The sequence below is a fragment of the Sinohyriopsis cumingii genome, unplaced genomic scaffold, assembly GCF_028554795.1.
Source record: "Sinohyriopsis cumingii isolate HCF-2022 unplaced genomic scaffold, ASM2855479v2 utg003322l, whole genome shotgun sequence".
Lineage (NCBI taxonomy): Eukaryota > Metazoa > Mollusca > Bivalvia > Unionida > Unionidae > Sinohyriopsis > Sinohyriopsis cumingii.
Genome location: NW_028316456.1, coordinates 29596 through 45997, shown reverse-complemented (window position 1 = coordinate 45997; position 16402 = coordinate 29596). Strand labels below are relative to the sequence as shown.

Here is a 16402-nt window from a genome sequence, read left to right as displayed (position 1 = left end):
ACACCACAAATCTGTGTTGATACTGATGGACGATGTTGTGGTATCAGCCCCTCATCAGAGAATCAGCATCATCACGGGTGAAAGACTGATTTATCGGCATAAATCGCTAGTCGCTCAGCATTAAGAGGTTAGATATAGGACTGGTTGACCTTGTTTCAGGATAATGTGACTGAGTGGGACATCATGCTACATGTCTGTGTCATGATGCCCCGGTGCTAGAAATCACTGCGGACATCGTAGCGATATGACTCAAAAGATTGTTAAAGCTACGTTAAAAATTCAAATCACACTCACACAAACAATTATATATCTATATCTTTATCTATATCTATATCTATATCTATATATATATATATATATATATATATATATATATATATATAATTCCTTAAGTATATATTAGGACTGATGATCCCTTGTTATATTCTCTTGTTTATAGCATCATACAATGGATAAAGTCATGCATCGTGGATACATTAGATATGAACTCGTTCTCGTTTTGTAATGCTCTATCAGTTATCACATTGTGTACTCTTTATGTTGGTCACATTCATGTCATATGTAAAGTCAAATACGATTGAAATATCCATCAATCTCATATATATTGTTTAATGTCTCTTGAAGAATATTTGCAAACATCGAGACAAAGTGGACGAAGTAGAAACATGATTAAAAACGTTGGGCTCGTCCGGGATTTGAACCCGGGACCTCTCGCACCCTAAGCGAGAATCATACCCCTAGACCAACGAGCCGTGTCGAAAAAGAGAATGTGAAGATTAATGATGGAAGTTGTATAGTATAATGCAGCATATCTCTATCTTTTTATCATTGATGTATACCTGCACCAAGTTACTTTCATGTTTTATGATACAGCGTTGCAAAATCCATAGATGACGTTGGGTAATGACGACTGACAAGATAACGCTTGTGAAATGTGCTAAAACTGAACTTATCAGTGACGATCAGATGTATGATAAAGGACATTTTGGTAATAGTATTTAAAGGTTAAATTGCATCAAAATACTGAAACAGACTTTTGAAACATTGATAAACAGAATATATAAATCAAATGATAAAGCTTTACATGTTCAATGCATTACATGTATACTATATTTCACGATGAGCAGAATTATGTCACGCATTCTTTGTATTTTGTTTCCATCCTTCGGCTTACAGCAACGAATAGTCTTTGCAATTTAATGCGAAGTGATATTTAGTTATGGTGGATACTGGTCAATGATACATTACTTCAATGTTATGAATTTTTCAGACATATCGCTACGATGTCTGAAAACCATTATTCGATAACAACAAAATCTACTACAACTTATTTAGCGCCATAAGAGAAACAGAAAGATCTACATCCAATTGTTTTTGTGTGTTCCAGATTGTTGAAATTTCTGTTAAGTTTTGGGAACACTCATTGAAGAATATAGGTGTTTCAACGACTATGTAGTAATTGGTGTTGAAAGGCAATATTACTCGACTGATTAATGTGATGTATTATCTCATCGAAACAATGTAACAAATTGTTCAATTTCTACTTTCTTTGATATTATTTAATCTGAATATCGTCATGTAGATATGACGTTATTAGATGAAAGATACATACTATTGATTATCGAATTGTCATTGCTGTTTTCACTTGTCTAGACTTATACGTGACATGCGCAAGCTAATCTGCTTATCTATATTACAATTCTGACAGCTATAGAAAATGGACATCTTTAGAACTAAAACCATCATACATGGGATAAAATCGTGCGTCGCACAGAGATAAGAAATGAGTACCTTCTCGTTTTATAGCTGTTATACCAATCATCATTTCTATGTGTGCTCTTGATGATGGCCTTGATCATGTCATCAGCAAAGTTCGATGAGATTTAATTTTCAATATACCTGGTGTATATAGTTCTTAATGTCTTTTTTGTAGAATATTTGTTTACAGGTTTGGTTGTACTATCGTATATAAATACAAAGAGGACGCTAATTTTTCATGCGAATATCGTCTCGTTTTCTTTTATAAATAATTGATATAGCACCAAGTCACATTCACATAATTCTTTGTATTGAAAATGTGTGACCAAATATCACACATTCAGTCACAATATTTACGATTCTATTTCGTTGTCATTAGTGCAGGCCAGGTGTCTAATGTTTAGACCTTCCTGTTACTGAATTACATGCTGAACGAGAGTTATGATACCCAAAGATATAACTAGTTCCTTTGACCAACGATTTATGCTGTCGAATACACCTGTCACTCTTTAGGCACACATTTGTCTTGCACTGATGTTTTTGTCAATATGTCATTGTACACAAATGTTAATCAGACCTTTGTGTAGATATATACTTTTAGTTACATATATGTATTAGTGCATGTGACCAGGTTTAGCGGTGAGATGTTTTGTGCTATTTGAAACAATTAAAATGAAGAGTTTAGAAAAAAGTGAAGAAAGATTCGGCATTATAGTAACGATAGAGACAAAGTGGGCGACGTGAAACATAATAAAATATTGGGCTCGTCCGGGATTTGAACCCGGGACCTCTCGCACCCGAAGCGAGAATCATACCCCTAGACCAACGAGCCGTAGTTAAAAATTATATCTGTTCCGATAATTGCCTGTATGACAAGTTTAATAGTGTTGGCTAAACATTTAATGCAGCATACCTCAGTGGATTTTGTCATTACTGTATGGTTTTGCTAGCTTACGGTCAAGTTTTATGATACAGCGTGGCAGAATATATAAATGACATTGACATATGATAAGTGTCAAAAAACCACTTACGAAAAGTCCACAAAATGTGTCTTCGCTAAATACAACACCATCCCAGCTTCATACTGTTAAAACACTAGTTCGTTTACTGTTCTTTTTTAAAAGTTGCTTAGACATTCCTTCTTAGCAGTTAACGTTCAGGAACTAGTCAGTAACCATTGTGAGCATTGTGTAGATTTTCAGTTTCATCAGGGTCAGCTACCAAAATATAGCCATCTTAAGACGTATGAATATATCCGTTTAATTCGACCAACAGGAAATGCTTTCATCATAGCCGATCATATAAATTATTAGGACCAACTATACACTTGAACAAATAAATATATTTTCGTCATAACAATTAAGAAATGAATTATTATCTTTAGCATATTTTTTCAACACAATAATAATACCATCCCTTTATCCCAATTCAATAAAGAGATGCATAACAATATATGTTAATACTTCTAATTCAGCTTTGGGGTTCTTTAACTACTGTATTCAAATATTACATGGAGTACTTACACAAATGGTACTACCAGATGCCTCTTTTGGCGCTCAGCATTAAGAGGTTAGTGTTAGGACTGGTCGGCCTGGTGTTAGGATAATGTGACTGGGTGGGATATCATAATACATGTCTGCGGCATGATGCCCCACTGCTAGACATCACTATAAAGTGGCACATTGCAGGTATCGAAGCGATATGACTGAAAAACTGTTAAAGCTACGTTCAAAATCAAAATCGCTTCACATCACTGTTGTTTAGCGCATGGAATTCCTATAGATAACTCGGAAGAAAAAGCCAGCTTCTCTTGTAATCAATGAAACTGAGTGTTGCCTTCATGGAAATGTAAAACCTTGAGTCATTCCTTCCGGTATTTGGAGTATAAAAAAATATCTAAGCTGGAATTAACCTTCGAGTAGTGTCAAAGAATGAACTCTCCAACTAGAATTATGGCGGCTGACGCATTTTCATTGCTGTCGATTCAACGTCCCAGAGGCATGGTATCAAATGGAACAGAAGAGATAATCGATGCTTTGAATGGTGCACTGCTGTTATATGCACCAAAAGGTTTCGCATGACAATGTGTGTAAATAATCTTTACCACGTGCCTAACGACTTTTATTAAACACTCTTGGTCTAGATTTGTAGGCGTGATTTTGGCTATGATTGCTCAAGATATTTGGAAGAAGAGACGTGTAGCATCATCTCGGATAGGTCTTCATATATTTAATTCGTTAAGTATTAGCACTGATAATCCTTTTTTACATTTCCATGCTTATATCGTTATACATGGGATACAATTGTGCACCGTAGATAGATTAGAAATGTATCTGTTTACTCTTGTTGTTGGCCATGGTCATACCATTTGTAAAGCATGATAAATTGAAATGTCTATATATCTCCTGTATGAACTTTTAAATGTCTTTTGACGAATATTAGCTTGCAGACATGATTATAAGAACCGCTATAGCTACATTGAGGACGCTGATTTTTCAAGCGTATTTTGGCACCCTTGATTTTATATAAAACAAAATTGGTATACCAACAACTCGTATTCACATAATTACTTTCCACTGAAAAATGTGCAATAATATACCATATATGTAGTCAGATAATTTACGATGACACTACATTGACAATTCTTTGTTATCAATATCAGATTGTCATTGTGTACAGGTGTTACTCAGAGCTTAGTGAAGAAATGTATATTTCATTGCTTATCTGGCTTGGCTGTTAGACGCTTTTGCTCTTTAAAGGAATTAAAACAAAATGTGGGCTTAATAAGTTTTAGTAAAGTAGGATATTATCGATGGCGACAAAGTGGGCAAATTAAAACATGATAAAATGTTGGGCTCGTCCGGGATTTGAACCCGGGACCTCTCGCACCCTAAGCGAGAATCATACCCCTAGACCAACGAGCCGTGATGATGAAATGTCTGTTCCGATAATTGTATGAATGTCAAGTTTAAAGATGGATGTTGTACGTTGTAATGATGCATACCTCGCTTTATTTATTATTGCTGTATGCCTTCACCAGGTTACGTTCATGTGTATGATCCAGCGTCGCAAAATCTATGAATGACATTGAGTAAATGACGATTGACAAGATAACGTTTATAAAAAGAGCTCAAACTGAATTTATCGGTGATCATCGAAGTTACATTTGAATGGTACATGCCCATATTAGATTTTCTTTAATGTTTTCATTGTAACCGCTTCTAAAATAGAATTCCCTGATAGCAATAGCCATTTGTTGTTATTGCATCAAAATTTGTTTCCAGTTTTCTTTGGTATTTTTGTTTCTGTCATGTTTTAGTTATTATCAAAGTAGCTGTATTTGTGTTTTAAAGTTGGAATTCCACAGAACTAGGAAATGTACATATAAATGGACAGTATCATATAATTAGTCCATTAAACACTGGATCGCGCTTGTAAAAGGCAATGTTGTCATCGTGTATACTTTGTAATCTCACGTAAACTAAAGATACTAATAGAAAAGATTTGGTGTAGTTACTTTTGGACTTATAAATACAATAACATTTCGTTGTGTTTAGCGCATGAAATTTCGATTGATGACTCGAATGGAAAAACCCGCTCGTCTAGCAATGAAAGCAAAAGAGTGTTACCTTCATGGAAGCGTGAAACATTGAGTCATTCAATCAGGTATTCAGAGTGAGTATAACATTATTTCAGCTGGAATTACCATCTTGTAGTTGCAAAAACATTACCTTTACAACTAGAATTGAGGTGGTTGAAGCTTTTGTATTGCTTTCTGTCAAGTGATATTCCCAGAGACATGGTGTAAGTTCCAACAGAAGAGAGAACTTTCCGTTGAATGTTGCATAGCTTTTATCTTATATAACAAAACATTTTGCATGCTAATGTGTCTTTGCAGACCTCACCACGTGTTTATGGAATGCTCGCCTGTTTCTCACTCCAATGAAATGAATCTGTTTAATGTTATATTGTTTATAGGCTTTCTGATATAACTATATCATGGATCTCCTATATGTAAATCATAATGACCATATTGTTTTCATCATATATAGCCTTTGGTTAGTTCATATTAGGTCCTTTGATTCATTTGTTTTCTTAAAGTCGACTGTCAAGTAATTTGTATGTGTAATTAATGATTACGCATTATACCTTAAGTAAAATGTCCTCAAATTTCTTTTCCCCGTACAGCGTTACCCCCGAGAGTCGTTTATTGACGTTTTAAGGTATATCCAAATACGCTGTTCGGTTCATCCAATGCTGCACGAGCAAAGTGCTTCAAGTGGGAAGATAAATTACCTTGAATTCTCTAGCCGTGGATTGCACCATGATCAGGGTATTTTTAAAGTCAAGTCACACAGTAATATCATTAAGCAACACATTTTATTTTGGAGCATTCCACTTTGCAGGAGTTATCTTAAGCCGTAGAGTGGTCTGAATCTGAAGGTCTGATTCTGGAAGTGTGAATTTGGAGGTTTCACAATGGGCCTGGATTTTGAGCTCTGATTTTGACTGAAGTTGATATCTGGGATGCATAATCTGGGATTCAATGTGCGATTTTGTATAACCTGTGTGCCGCTGTCAGTGGTGAACATGCCTCCGATCAATATAGTCTCCCGTGGTAAAGGACCAAAACTTCAAGACCAACGGTTCTGCAGTGTCTAAGGAGGTTTTTGATGGATTCTAGACAGAATGGGCGTGTCGGGCCATTAGTTTGGACTCAGAACGGTGGGAAATCGGAACGCACTTTTCAAAGACAAGATTGCCAGCGTTTGTATTTTGCTACGATCTCTCTGAAAATAAAGAAGCTAATTGAAAAGACTCGATGTGTTTCCTCTTGGACTTTGAAATACAATGCTACTTTGTTTGGATTACCGCATGGAATTTCGATAGATGACTCGCAAGAAAAGCTCAGCTCATCTTGTAATGAAAGCAAAAGAATGTAACCTTTATGGAAACGTGAGTCACTCTCTCGGACAGAGTAGATAAAAAATATTTTGGCTAGAATTATCCTTCCAGTAGTTGCAAAAAGATTACTTATTAAACTGTAATTTAGGTGACTGAAGCATGTTCATTACTTCCTGTCGATACAACGTCCTAGAGGTTTGGTTTCATTTGGAAAAGAAGAGATTATCTATTTAATTATCTATTAGCATTCATAGTCCCTTTTTAAAGTTGTTTATATTATCATGCATGACATAAAATTGTTCATCGTATTTAGATTAGGAATGAACTCGTTTTGTATACATTAAATCAGTTATCATCTTGTCTGTGTACTTTTGATGTTGACCATGGTCATTTCATCTGTAAAGTGAATATAGTTTTAAAGATCTTTTTGCTTGTAGGATTGTTTAAGCTATCTTCTGTATCTACACTGAGGACGCTAAGTTTTCAAGCGTATGTTGTCAACCTTGTTCTTATAAATAAGTGGAATAACACCAACTCAGTCACATGATTCTTTGTACTTAAAAGTGTGAAGCAAAATCGCATACGTTGTCACATAATTTACGATGCCGTTTCATAGTCAATTAGGGAAGGACATGTATGTAATGATTATACATTTATCATCAATCTGCCATTGTACACAGGTGTTGATCGAGCTTAGTGTATAAATTTATATTTCATTACATATATTTAATTCATGCAGAGACTAGCCTAGCTGTTAGACGTTTGTGCTCCTTGAAGCAATTAAACAGATAGTGAGTTTAGAAATTTAAAGTGAAGAAAAATTCAACATTATTGTATCGATCACCACAAATTGGGCAGCATAACACATGATAAACTGTTGCGCTCGTTCGGGACTTCTCGCTCCCTATGCAAGAATAACACCCCTATATCAACAAGCCGTGTTGAAAATAAGATTTTTCCGATAATAACATGCGTATCAAGTTTAATTTTGTAAGGTGTACATTTTAATGCAGCATAACTCGATTGATTTATCAATGATGTATGTGTTTACTTGGTTACATTCATGATTTATGATACTTCGTGGCCAAATCTATACATAACATTGACTGATTATAAATGACAACAACTCACTTATGAAAAGTGCCCAAAATAAACTTAGTGACGTTTCAGAGATTTAAGAATATTTCTTACAATTAAGGTAAAATTAAAATGCGCGCGCAATGGCTGGACAAAAATAATTGTAAAAGAATTGATAAAGAGAATAAACAAGTCAAATGGTTATTGCGTATTGTTTCAATGCCTTACCTGTATATTGTACTTTAAAGTCTGCAGAATTTTCACGCATCTATACTATGACGTAATTTCCTATCCACCGGTTTACAGCTACACATTGTCTTCGCAATCTAATGTGAAAAGAAATTTGACTATAAAGTGTACTGTTCAGTTTTACTTGCTTCAATATTGTGTTCTTTCGAAAGTGAACACAATCAAGCCGTATACTAATACCTTGAATTATTTGTTTTCAAAATGTAGTTCTTTTAATTTTGTTTAACAGTCTACAAATTATCAAAAAACAACGAATAAGAGATCAATTAAGTTGAAGGCTTTAATCGAAGTTTCTTTAATGTTTTGATTTCGACGGCTTATAATAGAATCCCTAAAAGCAGTACACATTTTGCTATTGCAATAAGTTTCTTTACCGTGTTGGACCGCTCCGGTGGGCTAGTGGTTTAAGCGTCCGCCTCGGATGCGGGAGGTTGGAGTTTCAATTCACGGGCGAGTCGTACAAAGGACATAAAAATGGTATTAACAGCTGCCTCGCAAATAGTCCGATAAATCAACACCACAAATCTGTGTTGATACTGATGGACGATGTTGTGGTATCAGCCCCTCATCAGAGAATCAGCATCATCACGGGTGAAAGACTGATTTATCGGCATAAATCGCTAGTCGCTCAGCATTAAGAGGTTAGATATAGGACTGGTTGACCTTGTTTCAGGATAATGTGACTGAGTGGGACATCATGCTACATGTCTGTGTCATGATGCCCCGGTGCTAGAAATCACTGCGGACATCGTAGCGATATGACTCAAAAGATTGTTAAAGCTACGTTAAAAATTCAAATCACACTCACACAAACAATTATATATCTATATCTTTATCTATATCTATATCTATATATATATATATATATATATATATATATATATATATATATATATATATATATATATATATATATAATTCCTTAAGTATATATTAGGACTGATGATCCCTTGTTATATTCTCTTGTTTATAGCATCATACAATGGATAAAGTCATGCATCGTGGATACATTAGATATGAACTCGTTCTCGTTTTGTAATGCTCTATCAGTTATCACATTGTGTACTCTTTATGTTGGTCACATTCATGTCATATGTAAAGTCAAATACGATTGAAATATCCATCAATCTCATATATATTGTTTAATGTCTCTTGAAGAATATTTGCAAACATCGAGACAAAGTGGACGAAGTAGAAACATGATTAAAAACGTTGGGCTCGTCCGGGATTTGAACCCGGGACCTCTCGCACCCTAAGCGAGAATCATACCCCTAGACCAACGAGCCGTGTCGAAAAAGAGAATGTGAAGATTAATGATGGAAGTTGTATAGTATAATGCAGCATATCTCTATCTTTTTATCATTGATGTATACCTGCACCAAGTTACTTTCATGTTTTATGATACAGCGTTGCAAAATCCATAGATGACGTTGGGTAATGACGACTGACAAGATAACGCTTGTGAAATGTGCTAAAACTGAACTTATCAGTGACGATCAGATGTATGATAAAGGACATTTTGGTAATAGTATTTAAAGGTTAAATTGCATCAAAATACTGAAACAGACTTTTGAAACATTGATAAACAGAATATATAAATCAAATGATAAAGCTTTACATGTTCAATGCATTACATGTATACTATATTTCACGATGAGCAGAATTATGTCACGCATTCTTTGTATTTTGTTTCCATCCTTCGGCTTACAGCAACGAATAGTCTTTGCAATTTAATGCGAAGTGATATTTAGTTATGGTGGATACTGGTCAATGATACATTACTTCAATGTTATGAATTTTTCAGACATATCGCTACGATGTCTGAAAACCATTATTCGATAACAACAAAATCTACTACAACTTATTTAGCGCCATAAGAGAAACAGAAAGATCTACATCCAATTGTTTTTGTGTGTTCCAGATTGTTGAAATTTCTGTTAAGTTTTGGGAACACTCATTGAAGAATATAGGTGTTTCAACGACTATGTAGTAATTGGTGTTGAAAGGCAATATTACTCGACTGATTAATGTGATGTATTATCTCATCGAAACAATGTAACAAATTGTTCAATTTCTACTTTCTTTGATATTATTTAATCTGAATATCGTCATGTAGATATGACGTTATTAGATGAAAGATACATACTATTGATTATCGAATTGTCATTGCTGTTTTCACTTGTCTAGACTTATACGTGACATGCGCAAGCTAATCTGCTTATCTATATTACAATTCTGACAGCTATAGAAAATGGACATCTTTAGAACTAAAACCATCATACATGGGATAAAATCGTGCGTCGCACAGAGATAAGAAATGAGTACCTTCTCGTTTTATAGCTGTTATACCAATCATCATTTCTATGTGTGCTCTTGATGATGGCCTTGATCATGTCATCAGCAAAGTTCGATGAGATTTAATTTTCAATATACCTTGTGTATATAGTTCTTAATGTCTTTTTTGTAGAATATTTGTTTACAGGTTTGGTTGTACTATCGTATATAAATACAAAGAGGACGCTAATTTTTCATGCGAATATCGTCTCGTTTTCTTTTATAAATAACTGATATAGCACCAAGTCACATTCACATAATTCTTTGTATTGAAAATGTGTGACCAAATATCACACATTCAGTCACAATATTTACGATTCTATTTCGTTGTCATTAGTGCAGGCCAGGTGTCTAATGTTTAGACCTTCCTGTTACTGAATTACATGCTGAACGAGAGTTATGATACCCAAAGATATAACTAGTTCCTTTGACCAACGATTTATGCTGTCGAATACACCTGTCACTCTTTAGGCACACATTTGTCTTGCACTGATGTTTTTGTCAATATGTCATTGTACACAAATGTTAATCAGACCTTTGTGTAGATATATACTTTTAGTTACATATATGTATTAGTGCATGTGACCAGGTTTAGCGGTGAGATGTTTTGTGCTATTTGAAACAATTAAAATGAAGAGTTTAGAAAAAAGTGAAGAAAGATTCGGCATTATAGTAACGATAGAGACAAAGTGGGCGACGTGAAACATAATAAAATATTGGGCTCGTCCGGGATTTGAACCCGGGACCTCTCGCACCCGAAGCGAGAATCATACCCCTAGACCAACGAGCCGTAGTTAAAAATTATATCTGTTCCGATAATTGCCTGTATGACAAGTTTAATAGTGTTGGCTAAACATTTAATGCAGCATACCTCAGTGGATTTTGTCATTACTGTATGGTTTTGCTAGCTTACGGTCAAGTTTTATGATACAGCGTGGCAGAATATATAAATGACATTGACATATGATAAGTGTCAAAAAACCACTTACGAAAAGTCCACAAAATGTGTCTTCGCTAAATACAACACCATCCCAGCTTCATACTGTTAAAACACTAGTTCGTTTACTGTTCTTTTTTAAAAGTTGCTTAGACATTCCTTCTTAGCAGTTAACGTTCAGGAACTAGTCAGTAACCATTGTGAGCATTGTGTAGATTTTCAGTTTCATCAGGGTCAGCTACCAAAATATAGCCATCTTAAGACGTATGAATATATCCGTTTAATTCGACCAACAGGAAATGCTTTCATCATAGCCGATCATATAAATTATTAGGACCAACTATACACTTGAACAAATAAATATATTTTCGTCATAACAATTAAGAAATGAATTATTATCTTTAGCATATTTTTTCAACACAATAATAATACCATCCCTTTAACCCAATTCAATAAAGAGATGCATAACAATATATGTTAATACTTCTAATTCAGCTTTGGGGTTCTTTAACTACTGTATTCAAATATTACATGGAGTACTTACACAAATGGTACTACCAGATGCCTCTTTTGGCGCTCAGCATTAAGAGGTTAGTGTTAGGACTGGTCGGCCTGGTGTTAGGATAATGTGACTGGGTGGGATATCATAATACATGTCTGCGGCATGATGCCCCACTGCTAGACATCACTATAAAGTGGCACATTGCAGGTATCGAAGCGATATGACTGAAAAACTGTTAAAGCTACGTTCAAAATCAAAATCGCTTCACATCACTGTTGTTTAGCGCATGGAATTCCTATAGATAACTCGGAAGAAAAAGCCAGCTTCTCTTGTAATCAATGAAACTGAGTGTTGCCTTCATGGAAATGTAAAACCTTGAGTCATTCCTTCCGGTATTTGGAGTATAAAAAAATATCTAAGCTGGAATTAACCTTCGAGTAGTGTCAAAGAATGAACTCTCCAACTAGAATTATGGCGGCTGACGCATTTTCATTGCTGTCGATTCAACGTCCCAGAGGCATGGTATCAAATGGAACAGAAGAGATAATCGATGCTTTGAATGGTGCACTGCTGTTATATGCACCAAAAGGTTTCGCATGACAATGTGTGTAAATAATCTTTACCACGTGCCTAACGACTTTTATTAAACACTCTTGGTCTAGATTTGTAGGCGTGATTTTGGCTATGATTGCTGTAGATATTTGGAAGAAGAGACGTGTAGCATCATCTCGGATAGGTCTTCATATATTTAATTCGTTAAGTATTAGCACTGATAATCCTTTTTTACATTTCCATGCTTATATCGTTATACATGGGATACAATTGTGCACCGTAGATAGATTAGAAATGTATCTGTTTATTCTTGTTGTTGGCCATGGTCATACCATTTGTAAAGCATGATAAATTGAAATGTCTATATATCTCCTGTATGAACTTTTAAATGTCTTTTGACGAATATTAGCTTGCAGACATGATTATAAGAACCGCTATAGCTACATTGAGGACGCTGATTTTTCAAGCGTATTTTGGCACCCTTGATTTTATATAAAACAAAATTGGTATACCAACAACTCGTATTCACATAATTACTTTCCACTGAAAAATGTGCAATAATATACCATATATGTAGTCAGATAATTTACGATGACACTACATTGACAAGTCTTTGTTATCAATATCAGATTGTCATTGTGTACAGGTGTTACTCAGAGCTTAGTGAAGAAATGTATATTTCATTGCTTATCTGGCTTGGCTGTTAGACGCTTTTGCTCTTTAAAGGAATTAAAACAAAATGTGGGCTTAATAAGTTTTAGTAAAGTAGGATATTATCGATGGCGACAAAGTGGGCAAATTAAAACATGATAAAATGTTGGGCTCGTCCGGGATTTGAACCCGGGACCTCTCGCACCCTAAGCGAGAATCATACCCCTAGACCAACGAGCCGTGATGATGAAATGTCTGTTCCGATAATTGTATGAATGTCAAGTTTAAAGATGGATGTTGTACGTTGTAATGATGCATACCTCGCTTTATTTATTATTGCTGTATGCCTTCACCAGGTTACGTTCATGTGTATGATCCAGCGTCGCAAAATCTATGAATGACATTGAGTAAATGACGATTGACAAGATAACGTTTATAAAAAGAGCTCAAACTGAATTTATCGGTGATCATCGAAGTTACATTTGAATGGTACATGCCCATATTAGATTTTCTTTAATGTTTTCATTGTAACCGCTTCTAAAATAGAATTCCCTGATAGCAATAGCCATTTGTTGTTATTGCATCAAAATTTGTTTCCAGTTTTCTTTGGTATTTTTGTTTTTGTCATGTTTTAGTTATTATCAAAGTAGCTGTATTTGTGTTTTAAAGTTGGAATTCCACAGAACTAGGAAATGTACATATAAATGGACAGTATCATATAATTAGTCCATTAAACACTGGATCGCGCTTGTAAAAGGCAATGTTGTCATCGTGTATACTTTGTAATCTCACGTAAACTAAAGATACTAATAGAAAAGATTTGGTGTAGTTACTTTTGGACTTATAAATACAATAACATTTCGTTGTGTTTAGCGCATGAAATTTCGATTGATGACTCGAATGGAAAAACCCGCTCGTCTAGCAATGAAAGCAAAAGAGTGTTACCTTCATGGAAGCGTGAAACATTGAGTCATTCAATCAGGTATTCAGAGTGAGTATAACATTATTTCAGCTGGAATTACCATCTTGTAGTTGCAAAAACATTACCTTTACAACTAGAATTGAGGTGGTTGAAGCTTTTGTATTGCTTTCTGTCAAGTGATATTCCCAGAGACATGGTGTAAGTTCCAACAGAAGAGAGAACTTTCCGTTGAATGTTGCATAGCTTTTATCTTATATAACAAAACATTTTGCATGCTAATGTGTCTTTGCAGACCTCACCACGTGTTTATGGAATGCTCGCCTGTTTCTCACTCCAATGAAATGAATCTGTTTAATGTTATATTGTTTATAGGCTTTCTGATATAACTATATCATGGATCTCCTATATGTAAATCATAATGACCATATTGTTTTCATCATATATAGCCTTTGGTTAGTTCATATTAGGTCCTTTGATTCATTTGTTTTCTTAAAGTCGACTGTCAAGTAATTTGTATGTGTAATTAATGATTACGCATTATACCTTAAGTAAAATGTCCTCAAATTTCTTTTCCCCGTACAGCGTTACCCCCGAGAGTCGTTTATTGACGTTTTAAGGTATATCCAAATACGCTGTTCGGTTCACCCAATGCTGCACGAGCAAAGTGCTTCAAGTGGGAAGATAAATTACCTTGAATTCTCTAGCCGTGGATTGCACCATGATCAGGGTATTTTTAAAGTCAAGTCACACAGTAATATCATTAAGCAACACATTTTATTTTGGAGCATTCCACTTTGCAGGAGTTATCTTAAGCCGTAGAGTGGTCTGAATCTGAAGGTCTGATTCTGGAAGTGTGAATTTGGAGGTTTCACAATGGGCCTGGATTTTGAGCTCTGATTTTGACTGAAGTTGATATCTGGGATGCATAATCTGGGATTCAATGTGCGATTTTGTATAACCTGTGTGCCGCTGTCAGTGGTGAACATGCCTCCGATCAATATAGTCTCCCGTGGTAAAGGACCAAAACTTCAAGACCAACGGCTCTGCAGTGTCTAAGGAGGTTTTTGATGGATTCTAGACAGAATGGGCGTGTCGGGCCATTAGTTTGGACTCAGAACGGTGGGAAATCGGAACGCACTTTTCAAAGACAAGATTGCCAGCGTTTGTATTTTGCTACGATCTCTCTGAAAATAAAGAAGCTAATTGAAAAGACTCGATGTGTTTCCTCTTGGACTTTGAAATACAATGCTATTTTGTTTGGATTACCGCATGGAATTTCGATAGATGACTCGCAAGAAAAGCTCAGCTCATCTTGTAATGAAAGCAAAAGAATGTAACCTTTATGGAAACGTGAGTCACTCTCTCGGACAGAGTAGATAAAAAATATTTTGGCTAGAATTATCCTTCCAGTAGTTGCAAAAAGATTACTTATTAAACTGTAATTTAGGTGACTGAAGCATGTTCATTACTTCCTGTCGATACAACGTCCTAGAGGTTTGGTTTCATTTGGAAAAGAAGAGATTATCTATTTAATTATCTATTAGCATTCATAGTCCCTTTTTAAAGTTGTTTATATTATCATGCATGACATAAAATTGTTCATCGTATTTAGATTAGGAATGAACTCGTTTTGTATACATTAAATCAGTTATCATCTTGTCTGTGTACTTTTGATGTTGACCATGGTCATTTCATCTGTAAAGTGAATATAGTTTTAAAGATCTTTTTGCTTGTAGGATTGTTTAAGCTATCTTCTGTATCTACACTGAGGACGCTAAGTTTTCAAGCGTATGTTGTCAACCTTGTTCTTATAAATAAGTGGAATAACACCAACTCAGTCACATGATTCTTTGTACTTAAAAGTGTGAAGCAAAATCGCATACGTTGTCACATAATTTACGATGCCGTTTCATAGTCAATTAGGGAAGGACATGTATGTAATGATTATACATTTATCATCAATCTGCCATTGTACACAGGTGTTGATCGAGCTTAGTGTATAAATTTATATTTCATTACATATATTTAATTCATGCAGAGACTAGCCTAGCTGTTAGACGTTTGTGCTCCTTGAAGCAATTAAACAGATAGTGAGTTTAGAAATTTAAAGTGAAGAAAAATTCAACATTATTGTATCGATCACCACAAATTGGGCAGCATAACACATGATAAACTGTTGCGCTCGTTCGGGACTTCTCGCTCCCTATGCAAGAATAACACCCCTATATCAACAAGCCGTGTTGAAAATAAGATTTTTCCGATAATAACATGCGTATCAAGTTTAATTTTGTAAGGTGTACATTTTAATGCAGCATAACTCGATTGATTTATCAATGATGTATGTGTTTACTTGGTTACATTCATGATTTATGATACTTCGTGGCCAAATCTATACATAACATTGACTGATTATAAATGACAACAACTCACTTATGAAAAGTGCCCAAAATAAACTTAGTGACGTTTCAGAGATTTAAGAATATTTCTTACAATTAAGGTAAAATTAAAATGCGCG

At 35.0% G+C, this 16402-nt stretch overlaps 6 non-coding genes across 6 annotated transcripts; all 6 read right to left on the bottom strand.

Annotated features, from left to right (window-relative positions):
• Positions 1-680: 680 nt before the first annotated feature.
• Positions 681-752, bottom strand: Trnap-agg (transfer RNA proline (anticodon AGG)). The gene has a single exon. It is a non-coding gene; the product is annotated as a tRNA-Pro (tRNA).
• Positions 753-2518: 1766 nt separating this feature from the next.
• Positions 2519-2590, bottom strand: Trnap-cgg (transfer RNA proline (anticodon CGG)). The gene has a single exon. It is a non-coding gene; the product is annotated as a tRNA-Pro (tRNA).
• A 2020-nt stretch (positions 2591-4610) lies between these two features.
• On the bottom strand, positions 4611-4682 carry Trnap-agg (transfer RNA proline (anticodon AGG)). Its single transcript has one exon. It is a non-coding gene; the product is annotated as a tRNA-Pro (tRNA).
• Positions 4683-9203: 4521 nt separating this feature from the next.
• On the bottom strand, positions 9204-9275 carry Trnap-agg (transfer RNA proline (anticodon AGG)). The gene has a single exon. It is a non-coding gene; the product is annotated as a tRNA-Pro (tRNA).
• A 1766-nt stretch (positions 9276-11041) lies between these two features.
• Positions 11042-11113, bottom strand: Trnap-cgg (transfer RNA proline (anticodon CGG)). The gene has a single exon. It is a non-coding gene; the product is annotated as a tRNA-Pro (tRNA).
• A 2020-nt stretch (positions 11114-13133) lies between these two features.
• Positions 13134-13205, bottom strand: Trnap-agg (transfer RNA proline (anticodon AGG)). The gene has a single exon. It is a non-coding gene; the product is annotated as a tRNA-Pro (tRNA).
• Between the last annotated feature and the right edge of the window lie 3197 nt (positions 13206-16402).